The 13,420-nt window shown below is 41.7% G+C and overlaps 1 protein-coding gene across 1 annotated transcript in view; it reads right to left on the bottom strand.

The window, feature by feature from the left end:
* The window catches only part of camkvl (CaM kinase-like vesicle-associated, like), a 35,603-nt gene extending 23,201 nt beyond the window's left edge, over nucleotides 1-12,402 (bottom strand). The window contains exon 1 of the mRNA XM_020095925.2: nucleotides 12,263-12,402. The gene's annotated coding sequence lies outside the window, so the exon portion shown is untranslated. The remainder of the gene's footprint in view (nucleotides 1-12,262) is intronic.
* Nucleotides 12,403-13,420: the final 1,018 nt, after the last annotated feature.

Raw genomic sequence — 13,420 nt, 5'->3', positions numbered from 1 at the left:
TGCTTCTGTGAAATATTCAGTGTGATAGAAGACTTATAGCAGCAAAATCCAGTCCCTGGAGAGAGAGACGGGAGCAGAAGAGAAGGGAAGAAGAGGAGGAGAAAGGAGCGATGATTGAGGTTTTGGATAAGAGTCATAAGGCTTGAGACAAATTCAATGGAGAGGTCTCTGCTGTGAATCTTCGTGTAGGACTGTCAGGGCCCTCTCTATTTTTAAACAGTGTGTGGGTATACTGCTCACACCTTATAGCATCCAGTGTACCTGTGGAGCTCGTTGGAGGTGAGCTGAAGTAGATTTTTCATCTGGGTTTTAGTGAAAGGGAAAACAGCCTCTGCTTATCAAATGATAATAAATCTGATTTTCTTTTTTTCTTTTTACTGTCCTCATTCCTCTGGGAGACAAAAGTGTGTCTGTGGTCCTCAAGCAAGTAAATCCGAAACTTGGAAACTGGGAAACTCGATTGATCGCAAATTATGTTTACATACGGTCACATTCAGACTGCGTGCATTAGTGCTCAATCCAGATCTATCGCTCAGATTGGTTTGGCCGTTCACATTATTTAATATGGCGAGAATGTGAACACAGAGTCCGATGTGTCCTAATCATGGTCCTGAACTGACTAATATGCACAAAATAACAAGAACACATTCTACATCACACACAGCACACTGTCATATGCAAGTAAACAACACTGAGGCCACTAAAGTCAGTCAGGTCGAATGCATCTGGCCTGCATCAGGATGTGACCCTAATCTGAATCGGAAAAGACCAGGTTCCATGTGACTGTCATGAAAAAATTAGACATACGAGCAAAAAAAGTTAGATTTGGGCCATTTGAGCCTGCAGTGAGAATGTAGCCTAATGTGCTAATGTTGTCTACATTGTGTTTATAATAATGTATCCAATTCAATAACTATGACATTACTATACCACAAGTATAGTCACATGATGGTGGCTGGGGAAGGTGCAATGGGTAAATACGATGAAACATTGGCCTTTGAAACCAGAGATTTAATGTCACTCAAACTGGGGGAACCACAGAAAAAGTAAATGTATTGTCTTCTCATCTATAACACATAATTAACACAACTAGCAGCATCCCTAGCAGCTCTAGGGATGGCAATATCGGTCAGTCGGCCAGCCACTTTGTTTTTGGACTTAAATATCTCAGCAGCTGTGGGAATGATTGGCACAATCTTGTTCTCCTACTATACGACAACTCTGTATAAATTTTTTATGAGACAGGGTTGAAAAGAGCAGGGATTAGACAAAAGTGCCGCAGGTGAGAAGGCTAAGAGGGCATTCACGCTGCTAACAGCTCTGTGTTGAAACAACATACAGGTGGGGTGCCCTGGTGGGGGCACAGGGGTGAGGCAATGAAATCTGATCTGAGAACAGATACATACAACAGTAATACTCTGATACAGAATCAAAGCCGCAATTATTTCGACTTTCCTTCCGACAACATTAACAGCAGAAATACTTGTTCCGTAACTCACCAACTATGTGCGTTTGCATGTAACTGTCCAAAACAGCACTTTGCTGGATGATGTGGCATTGCACTGCTGTTACTTTAATCCTGTGCATTGCTCTATGGCCTCTTTCAAAGGAGCGAGTGAGCTATGTTTCTCCATGTAGACCCAAACTCAGCCTGAACATGGCCTGTAGACAACTGTCAGCCAGCATGTCTGAAACATCCCCTCTCTTTAAAGCTGTGAATGTTTCATATTGTACAGTAAATAAATACATTGTACATTAGAGTGTATTCTTAACTATATCAAATTCAAGCTTTCTTGGAAAAAACATCCTGTGATTATCAGAGGAAATGAATCATATAATGTTTCCCCGATTACTCTGCCTCAAGGATTGCGGCGTGTTGCCTAGAGGGGTTTAAACATGGGTTCTTTTTTAACTTACAGTGATTTTAGACCCCCTGTCCCTATATGACACAGACTAACTGCACTCACTCTACAATCAGGGCTACATATAAAAAATTACATTCATATACACAGCGGCTTAAGCACAATAACACACAGTGAAAGGCTCTATAAATACAGTGTGGAGGTAATGTTCATCGTGTAAAGTAGGCGGATTAACTGGAACCAGGTCAGAGCAAAGGCAGAGCATGCTCTAGCTTTTCTCCTATTTCGATGCTTTTCTCAACCTTTTTTTTTGATATTGCTTTTCTTTTTTTGATGAGGTGGACAATCCCCACACAGGCCTGCTCCCCCACTGTCCTTTGTCTCCAAATGTCTCAGTGCCATGTCTCTATAAAGGCAAGCCAGTCTCTATTTTTGAGGGTTTAGAATTTTGTGACCCGATTATCCATCAAGCATATTGATTTATTCAATTAAACATGTGCATTCCACTGTGTAGACATTTACATATGGTCATTATACATTATAAGAGCACAACACTTGCACTCTGCACTCTGGAAAATGGCCAATTTGTCATTAATGAACTTGTAAACTTATTTCCTGAATGAATGAAACCAACGAAACAATCAATATTATTGTGTTCATGAACGTCTGGTTTAATGCACATCTAATAGCATAAATATATTTCTCTATCTGCTACTCTCTTAGATGGCTGCATGAAAGCAATAAATGGGGAGGATGAAGTAATGAAGCAAAGCGAGATAAAACAGAAGGTGAAGAAAGAGGGAACGTGGGGGGTTGGGAGGAGGAGAGGGTCCATCTTTATTCCAGGAGTCTGAGTATAAAGAATGCACTTCTGTGAGGAAATCTGCCTGCATGCGTTTCTAACCACCTCAGTATTAAACTCATCCATCCTGGGAGACAGAGAGACTGAGTGAATCTGCATCTGCAGAGCAGTCATCTTTCACCTGTAGCTAAAGCAGAGATCTTGGCAGTACATAATGCAATGTGAGGATAAAGCCTCCTTTATGACCAGCTGAGCCAATAAATCCGGATCAGTTCTGACCTCTTTTCTTCCCCCCTCCTATCTCCTCCTCTCTGTGGCTGAGCGGCCGGCAGGTTTCAGCTGCTCAACTCAACTCCAGCCCAGAAAACTCATCCTGATTCCTATTTCTGCCTAAAAGCAGCATCACAAAGGGAAAGAGCTGTGTCTCAATTCAGGGGCCGCATCCTTCTGAGGCTGCAATTGAAGACTAATTGCATCACAGAGGTGCCACTGGACACTTCCATTTTATAGGCTCCTTTGAATGCGGTCGACAAATGCGTCTTTCCGTCCCTGATAACTGAAGGCTCCAACAGGTGGATCTTTCCTGGCCAATCGTGTCCCAGGATTCATTGTGCCTTGATGACAAACTGTTTTTCAACGTGGTAATGGTGCCAGCAAGCGATGAGCCACCCATTGCTTAAGTATCACACTTCAACTCAATAATACATATGTTAAAAAAACCAAGGGCTATTAAAGCGTTCTCATCATGTCAAACTATTGGTCCTGTCGCTAAGCAACAGTGGGATGAGCAGGTGACGCCAATCACGGAAATCCTCTGTAGGCCAGACCATCTCATTTCAGTTCTGACTTAGCTGTCTACACTAGAGTCAACTCTTGAAATTCACCCATGCATCCATCTAAAGTGGAGGAAGGGGAGACCATTGACACTTTCCCCATAAGAGCAATGAAATCATTTCAAATGTTTCTTACTTCCCCAAGTTTGTAGGATCATCCTTTCTATTGTCGTTGCTGTCTCCCTAAACATTCCTTCTGGGGCAATCTCCCTAACACATTGTTTTCAATTAAAAAAGCAGCAGCCGTTCCGTAGCTTGCCTTAGCTACAGTATATCACTATTCAGGGGACTGTCAAACAGAAGATGAGGGGTTGTAGTTTTGGCAGCCGACAATATGATTGGATTGGGAGCCACAGTTGAAGGACTGATAAAGCAATGGCTTGTTGGATCCATCTTTACAACAGCTTGGGGTGTTATGTAAGGGGCGATATAGCCGGGGCTGGTGGAGGAAGAACAAATGATGAATCCCAATGACAAATATAATGAACAAGTAATAATATGTGATCGCTACACTAATATCATACTTAAGTTAGAGTCTCCTCTGTGCTTCTATTTTTTGTTTCTCATCATTACATTTCATCATTTGTGCTCTGTGTCCTAGCTCTGCTGGCCCAGATTTTACCCCAGTTTCAACACTTTTTCTTTTGCTGAACTCAAAGAAAGACTGATTCTGGACAGTCTATATATGCTCTTCCAGTTCAACCCTGTTCACTGTGAACCCGCACGAGGATGGAAGTGTGTTAGCGTATGCCGCTTGGTCTCCAGGGGGCATTTGGAGGAAGTCAAACTGCAGCAGTCTGGTTTCACCGTCTTCTTTCTCTGTTCCTAATTCCTCTCTTAGCCACTGCAGTCGGTCGCACAACAGTCTAATGATAGATTAGAAGAGGTGGAGAAAAGATGTGCGAGATGGGCCAAAAGGAGAGAGAGAGAAAAAGAGGCTGAGAGATGAAGCTGTAAGTAATGCTGAAAAATAAGATAGAAAGTACACGCAATCTCCATTGCTCTTTTCCCTTCCATCTATCCGTTTATCCCAGTGTCTCTGTCGCTTCCAATCTCCCTCCCTCTCTTTCCTCTAACATAAAACAGCCATGGGAATAGGATAGCTCATTACTAATTCATTGTTCCCCGCCACATATGTATTTACAAGGCCTTGAATACTAGTTAATTCAGTATCCTCCAACAAAACGCAGAAAAACACATCTTTCATTCCAACGATTAAGTGGCCTCCGAACTCCCGCCATTGGACTGGAAGATTACATCACCTGTGTTTTCTACTCTTGGTGGGTTCTTAGAGCAGAAGTCCGACACCGCTGAGCAAAGGTCAGCAATCAATAGCTATGTTTTCTTATCCGGCTGTGTAGGTAATTTTGAGTTAACTTTTGAAATGCTGTCAAAGAGATTCAGCTTAAAATGGATGTGTTGCTGTCACCTGAGGTGAAATGAGCAGCATTTAAAATGAAGCTATAAACTGTACATCTGAACACACAAACGGCAAGAGGAGATGAAAGAAGTCTTTACAGCGTGCTATTTATTTCCCGTGCAACAACCTTCACATGGAACGAAAGCAGCATTTTGGGGATTTCACCTACATTTGCTTTCTCTCTTCACTCTTTTCTAGACAATATGTGCAGGGAAGTAATCGTGTAAGAGCTAATCAACCAATTACTTTAGCCACCAGAGGTTAGGTGGAGTGAGAAATGCACAAACGGAGTTGTAATATTTTCAATAACTGAAACTACATTTATTACTCCAGTTGGCTTTTCAGGTGAAACAATTAGATTAAACACAAATCATGTGCTCGGTCAGAAAACTGCTCTGCATGATCTGACCTGACAGCAGACAAATCGGTGACCTACTTATCGACTGCTATAGCTAGAGGAACCAAGAGGGATCACGCCACACAATCTGCAACTATACACAGGTGAGTATCAGGTAATCATATCACCCTTTAACCATATTCAGCCTCAGGCTCTTGTTGATCAGTTAAATTGAATTAAATATTTCATAATTCATACTAACACTTGAAATTGAACTTTTTTATATCTTCGACAAGGAGGATATGTTTTTGTCTGCCTTCGCTTGTTTGTTAGTCAGCGGATACAAAAACTACCTGATGGATTACTATAAAACTTGAAGGAAACTTATGGGTCAGAGAAGAACCCATTCAATTTTGGTGTGGCTCTGGATCCAGGTTCTTTGTTTTCTTTGTCTTTAACATTGCATTTTTCAACACATCAGCATTCAACAATCTGTATCTAGTCAAATTAAAAGTGTTGTATGGTGACTGTTGGGCCTTGGCATAAGTATGTGTTCCCTGAGTGCTCTTGTAAATTTCTTATCTAAATTCAAAACTCTCAATATCTTTAAAAGTAGGAAACCTCACTAAGACTTTATACTTGTGAAGTTTCTTTTTATTTCTTGTCTGTGCGTTTGTGTGTGAGAGAGTGGCTGATGTGCATGTGTGAGTGTAGTAACACATGCCTAACTTCTTTCATTACCTCTGCCAGTGAGATTGGTTGGTGCATGTGTTCTCTCCTCTCTTTGTCCCTCTCTCTGCAGAAATATTGTAGAAAGTTACGACTGAATTTGGCTGAAATTTGATGAACAGATCTCTGACTGCGGGATCAGTCACTTGCGTTTTGGCAGTGACCCGAATCTGGGATTACTGCCATTGTAAATGTTTTGTAGGTTGTGTGGCTTTAACAGTGGGCTAATGCTGTTTTATGTAATACCAGGAAAATTCAACGAGCGGATAAACATGCAATGGCAGCGTTGTATGACAATACAGCAATACAAGAGCCATATGTTGTGCAGCAGTGTAAGCTAGTGTATTAAAACCTGCTCCATTACAATGACATGAGCTGCCTTTTGTTGATTCATTTATTTGCTTGATTTAATTTCAACAAACTATGAAACTTATTATCAGCGACTATGCTAACTGGTGCTAGCTCTGTCGGTTACAAGCCTTCACTGGCTGAATTGTTAGCATGTTGTTTGCTCCGACATGTCATTGCTATTGGTGCTATTGGTGAGAGATGCAGCAGCTTTAAAGATTATATTAGAGAATATGTCTTCCTTCCTGCTCCCGTGGCTACAGCCAGTATTTACTGCACATTCATTTCTCCATGTGCTGACTGTCCCTATAGTCCATCTGTGAGACCATGATGTTTGTCATCAAGATGGTAGATTAGACATTTTTCTCTGGGTTACATCATCATTTTTTATAGATCTAAACTATGCTTCTGGACATGAGTGTGCATGCAAGTCTTTTTGTGATGTTAACATGTTCTCCCTGTGTTTGTGAGGTTTTTACGTCCAGGTGCTCCGTCTTCCTCCCACAGTACAAACACATGCAGATTGGGATTCATGTTAATTGGTGATTTTAAATTTGACCATAGGTGAGAATGTGAGTGTGAATGATTTGATGGCCCTGCGATACACTGGTGAGGATCCAACCTCTCACCCAGCTTGGATCGGCTCAAGCCCCCCCACAACTCTTACAGGATAAGAGGTATAATATAAGGTATGGACTAAACATAATGGGTGGATGTTAATAAAGTACATTTGCTGAAGTAAGCAGCCATTTCTGTTTTCTCAGACAATCACATATTACATGAGCAATTTACATATGAAGTTTGTATATATGCTGTCCGTTTTTTAACTCCACAACTTTACTTGACTTTTTCAATTTACATGCTGTAGATGTGAGCATGACATCACGTATTGTTTTATTTATTTTATTCATTCAGAGGGCTAACACTAGTGATATTTTTAGTAGCTTTTTAGTAAGACGTTGGATAAATGATGGATGGACAAATGGATGGATGGAAGGTAGGTAGGCATGTAGGAAGTTAAGTAGGTAGCTAATAGATGGATAGATGGATAGATAGATAGATAGCGTGTTGTTGGGGGTTCAGTAGAGGACAGTGGGCTCAGCTGGAGGACAGAGGGAGCAGATGAGAGTTGATGGGAGGGTGTGAGAGGAGGATGGCAGTAGATGAGCAAGGAGGGCAGGAGAAACCTCTGGCACCAAACTCAGTTAAGGAGTAAACAAACAAACATATGGTCTGTGTGCAGTTTATCCTGCAGCTCCTCATTATGTAACATAGGTGACACGTGTAGTGAAATAAGGAAGGAGTGATTTCTTTATACTGGTTTCAGAGTGTAGTCAATACGTGTTCTTCTGGTTCATCTCCTTCACCTTATTTTTTTTCGACCAGGGCGGTACAGATTTCCTTCCTTCCAAATCCTTAACAGTGTTACCTCCGAGCCCCTGCACCACGTGAGAATCAGCCCTGGCCGCCAAATAGGTGAACTAGACAGTAGAGCAGACTCTCCGTCACACGCATGGTTGGAAAGTCATACTGCTGGATCGATGCACCTCTTAATCTCCTGCAACCACCGTCCGCAACCCATCTATCGCAGCTGTATAATCTCTGTGGTTGTGGACACTGTGTTCGCAAACAGCAGCAGAAGCCTGTTACTCTGAAGAATCTCAGTGGGAAACGTTTACATTCAACAACATGAGAGCGTTTACCCTCATCCACCATTAACAGCCATTATGCCATTAGTTACTGAATATTGATGCCCGCATCACCAGCATCTCCACAATCATGATATCAGGTTTCCTATCGATGAAATCATAAATCTGTAAAAATGGCTCTTATCTGCCAGGGTCAGGACATGAAATACTGCTCTCTCTCTCTCTCTCTCTCTCTCTCTCTCTCTCTCTCTCTCTCTCCTTCTCTTTCTCTCTCTCCTTCCTTCACCCTCTCCTTTCAGTCCACAGTGAGTCAACTAAGAGAAATATGTGGGCTGATCGATACCACCAATGTTACTTTAAAGATGAGCATCACTCATCCCTTCCACATATTCCCTTCTTTCTTCAGTGTTTCTGTCATAAAGGCATTATTTGAAACATATTTGTGTTTGACCAGAGTTTTAATAACATTCGTCACCCAGTCTGATAATCAATAGCACTGATGTTGAGCATCCGGTGTAAAGCAATCAACGCTCACTGTTCCATTTAATTGCATTCAAAACAGGGGCAGACGTAGACTTGGATAGAAACCGAGCTCTTATAGATCTTTTATTATGAGACCACAGAACTGTGTCAGCGTTTTTCTCTTTGTTGAACAGACTCGCCCTGTTCATAAATTAAAACTACATGAAACTCAGAAGCAAGGCAGCTGGAAAACTTGTTTATTGATAGTCAACTTGTTAAACAACAAAGTTATTCAGAGGAGAGTGAATCCCTCCACCAAAACCTCATCTCTTACATATTTGTAATTCTAATGGTAGAAAATAAATCATGGCCAAGTAACTTTACACCAAAGTGAAATGTTTTTTCATATTCTATGCTTGGAACTTTACTTTTTCTTCGCTGTCTGTTTGTTGATTGGACAGTTAGTTAGTTTTTGGTCAGCAGGCTTAATCAAAAGCTTTGTGGATTAACATTAAACTTGGAGGAATGAGACATGGGCCAAAAAATGATCCATGGAATTTTGGGGTGTATCCAGACAAAGGGGGTGGATCAAAGGGGTGGACATTTTCTTTAGCACCATTACACAAAAACAAATAGCACAGATTTTGACAGAGGGGCAGGAATTTGCTTTTCCAAAATAGGGTGTATTTTGGACATTTTAACCAATTTACCAGAGAGTTACTCATGGATCTTGATGAAAAAATCAGGCAAATTAGGAGGACTGCTATCTATGAGTGTGTGCACTTTGAGTACCGTTATAGAGGTATGGGCTCTGAGTGCCAGTCTTGGTACGTCTTCCCTGCTGTCCATTTGTTTGATTGTCAACAGGATTACACAACAACTACTAAATGGATTTCCACAACACTCCTGAGGACAGGATATGGGCTGAGACAGGGCCTATTACATTTTGGTGCAGATCCAGACAACGGGGGTAATGATATCTTGGCAGAGGTATGTGCTCTATGGAGTAACATCCTAGTTGCTTTTGACAACTGGTATCTGAATCAGAAAAAATTAGGAGCCTGAAATCTGAGTGCTTCAATTTGGTTCGGCTTGGTTGAATTTAAGGGGACTGACTGTTGGGCTTCCAGAGGTTTGCATTCTATTGGGTTCTTTTCTAGTTTTTCTTATCAGTGTGTTTTTGTTGGTTTGTTGTTGTTGTTTTAAAGATATTCTGTTAAAAATCAAACCATGCACCCAACCAAACAAATGTAGACATGGCATAAAAGGCTTCAGCAAAACGACACGACCAAGCACACAGATCTTATAAAGCCATTCCATCTAAGCAATATTTTTTTGTGGGATAATTTACAAATGTACCCGTCTCTTATGTATCCATCCTGTCGATGTACTTTATTCTCCGAATGTTTCTGATTGACTGATTCTGACTGATGAGCGCACATCGTTGGTCCCTCAGCTGGAAATCTCCAAAAAGAATCCTGCTCTTTAAAAAGGCAGCAGACTGAACTGAACTGTGTGGATACAGAGCACAACTACAGGGCATCTTCCTTTTTAAAAAACAAACAAATAGCAAAGTTAGTGACCAAAATACATAAAGTCTGTGCACACCTGAACAAACACACGCTGTGAATCCCTCAAACCACCTTTGTTTGATTGTGTGCTCCGTCTGTTGGTCTGTCAGTTATCTAGCTTGTCCAGTGAAAGAAAGATAGCAGAGGTTTTTTTTTATTTTTGCCGTGAACAGTGAGGTACTACAAAAAAGGCAGACAAATGATTTGAAAGCTTTTTGTCCTTTAGGCTGAGGCCACACACTCTAAATGAGGTCTCAAGAGAATTCAAACATAAAATACCAAAACTTACAGGTCGGATTATACGACAGCAGCACAGAAGAAGGAGTGAGAGGATGGATGGATGGATGGATGGATGGATGGATGGATGGATGGATAGATAGATAGATAGATAGATAGATAGATAGATAGATAGATAGATAGATAGATAGATAGATAGATAGATAGATAGATAGATAGATAGATAGATAGATAGATGGATGGATGGATGGACAGATGAATAAAGGATGGATATATAAAGGATAAATGGATGGAAGATGGATAGACAGACAGACAGACAGATTGATATTTTTGAGCAATAATATATTTCCACTTGGTTTTCTCGTCTGCTCCCCTTGTGTCATCCCCAGCCTCTTTTCCTACTTTGTTCACTTTCTAAGTTCCGTAACCTCTTTTAGTCTGTCTCTGGGGTGCAGCTGTAGCCTGAACACACTTTATTTTCACTGATGTTTTCTCTGCTCTCCCCCTTTGTGAAATCGAACGGGCTCATATAAACCAAGTTAACGAGGCCAGTAGGGGTTGGACTGACCAAAAATGAAAAACGAGATACTCTCTGCTGTGGCTTTAATAAACAGACAATCAATTTTGATATATGTGTAGCTATAGAGACTTTTCAATTGTGATCTAAGTGTAGTGCAATCTATGTTCTCTATTGTTCTACCACAGATCAGAACTGTTGCCTCTCTCTCTCTCTCTCTCTCTCTGTCTCTGTCTCTCTCTCTCACTCAACATTTGACCTTATTGTGTTATCAGTTCTTTTCAAAAGTCAGTTTAAAGCCTAAGAGCTTCAGCCTTGGTTCTTCATAAACCCCACTGTCATTATGCTGACCTAGTAAAGTGGTTGGTGCATCTGGAGTGTTTGATGCATAATTAACAAGTGGGAATGCTGAAGCTGGATGCAGCAGCTTCACAGAGTCAGACAGAGGTGGGAGAAGGTGCGAGGACGGGAAGGTAAACGCCTTGTTTTTGCTTCAAGGAAGACTCAACAGCTGCAGACAGAAAATCTCAGAGGAAAACTTCTCAATGCTGCAAAATGACTCTACAGTGTGAGTCAATGTGTGATGCTGTTTGATTGCAAAATTACTGTAGTTGATGAGGAGCTTTGAAAGAAAAAATGTGATGGTCCTGAAACCTGAAGCTGCCACTTCAGTGAGTGACTAACCTCATAAGGCTGCGCATTCATTTGATTTCTAAGGAAAGCCTTGACATTATAAGCATAACGAAAGAGCACCCAGTAAAGCAGATAGGTCAGTCCTCTTATTAAACCTAGTCCGTATTAGATAGCACAGATAGCAGTCCCCTGAATATGCCAGATTTTTTTTCATCAAAATTCATGAATTATTCTCAGAAATCAAGGAAAATGTAAAGAAAACAAAACAAACACAACACCTGCCTCATCTGGCAGTGTTGGATAAAATGAAAAATCGATCCGGATCGACACCAAAATGTACTGGGTTATCTTCTGACTATTACATGCATCAGAAGGTTTCAATCATTTAGTAGTTTTTTTTTTTTTGCATAATCCTATTAACAAACAAACAAATAAACAAACAAACGGACAGGGGTGAGAACATAACCTCCACCAAAGTTTGCCAAGTGCGTTAAAATCGCTCCATGGATAAATAGTGACTCCTTTTCCTGCCCACCCCTCATTAGTTTGACAACACTTAAATTCAACATATCCGTTTCTACATGTAACTGACTATAACTTTATTTTGGCACAATGAACAGCCTACTGTTCATCCTGCTCCTGCCGGAGATAAGAGATTTTCACCGCAGCTGCTTTTTACGCACGGCGGCCGCACACTGCGCGCATCATCCTCAGCAGCAGCAGCGGTGATGGAGGCAGCGCGGCAGAAAACACCTCTTCTGTCTCTTTTGTAATCGACTCCTTGTTCCCTCACGCATCAGCCTCAACTGTGTTATTTCATAAAAAAGCGAAATGAACGCACCGACCCGCAGAGCTGACTTACCTTGACTTGTCGCGGCTCCGGAGAAGTGTGGGTGCGCGTGTTTGCAGCTCCCCCTATCCAAAATAAATGGAAACTCTGGTCCTCCTACTTGGTACCTGGAGTCGAAGTGGGAGAAGCAGAAGAAGAAGAAATGATAATGATACTAATACTTGCTGACGTACAGAGAGCGTCAGAGAAGTGAAGTAACCGCAGCCACTGCTCTGGCAGGACTGTCTGTTCTTCGGTGAGAATTATAGTTTGCTTGTTTCTGACTGCCGCCCTCCCTCCCACTCACTCACTCAATGTCTCCCACCCATGAGAAATAATCTGTGTGTGTGTGTGTGAGTGTGTGTGTGTGTGTGTGTGTATGTGTGTGTGTGTGTGTGTGTGTGTGTGTGTGTGAGAGAGAGTGTGCATATAGCAAGTGGGCATATTTTAATAATGTGAGATTATTATTATCAATTATTATTATTATTACTATAATTATACCAACTGTGTGTCATGTACCAACGATACCTCTTTACAGGGTTAAACACATAACTAACTCACACTCTGATCCGTGCCTCTGAGTTGCTCCGGCTGTCCGGTGTGTGCAGGCAGCGGATTGGGAATGATCGAGATTAAAACCGTGGGATTATACCTCAACGTTCATCATTTCATGTCACACACACACACACACACACACACACACACACACACCCACACACACACACAGTGGAGGCACACATGGTGGTCAGTGACATCAGTCTTTGGCAGACGCAGACAGACAGATTCATGTGGGTAGGGATGGAGAGAAGGAGGAGAGAGGAGAAGAGGAAAAAAGGAATATAAAGGGAGAGGAAACCTTTTCACCTCTCAGACTGATCCACTCTTACTTCCTTGCAAAATCGGACTCCTGGAAGGTCACAGGAAGGGTCACCGCATGCAGGGAGATATTTCCTTATTGGTGAATGTGTGTGGTTGTGAATAGAATGTGGCTTCATGTGGTCCTGTGTATGTGTGTGTGTGTGTGTGTGTGTGGTTGTGTGTGTGTGTGTGTGTGTGTGTTCTACTGTTCTACATAGGCTACACATGGCCAAGTCGGTGTATGTGTGCCTGCATACTGACAGATGGCTACTGTAATGACGCAGGAACTAACTACTGGGTCTCTATGAGCCTGTGAGGTTAGCTGTGCACATG

Source organism: Paralichthys olivaceus, chromosome 6 (genome assembly GCF_024713975.1).
Source record: "Paralichthys olivaceus isolate ysfri-2021 chromosome 6, ASM2471397v2, whole genome shotgun sequence".
In the NCBI taxonomy this organism is placed as follows: Eukaryota; Metazoa; Chordata; class Actinopteri; order Pleuronectiformes; family Paralichthyidae; genus Paralichthys; species Paralichthys olivaceus.
The sequence above is the reverse complement of the archived record's forward strand: the minus strand, read 5'-3'. Positions and strand labels throughout refer to the sequence as shown.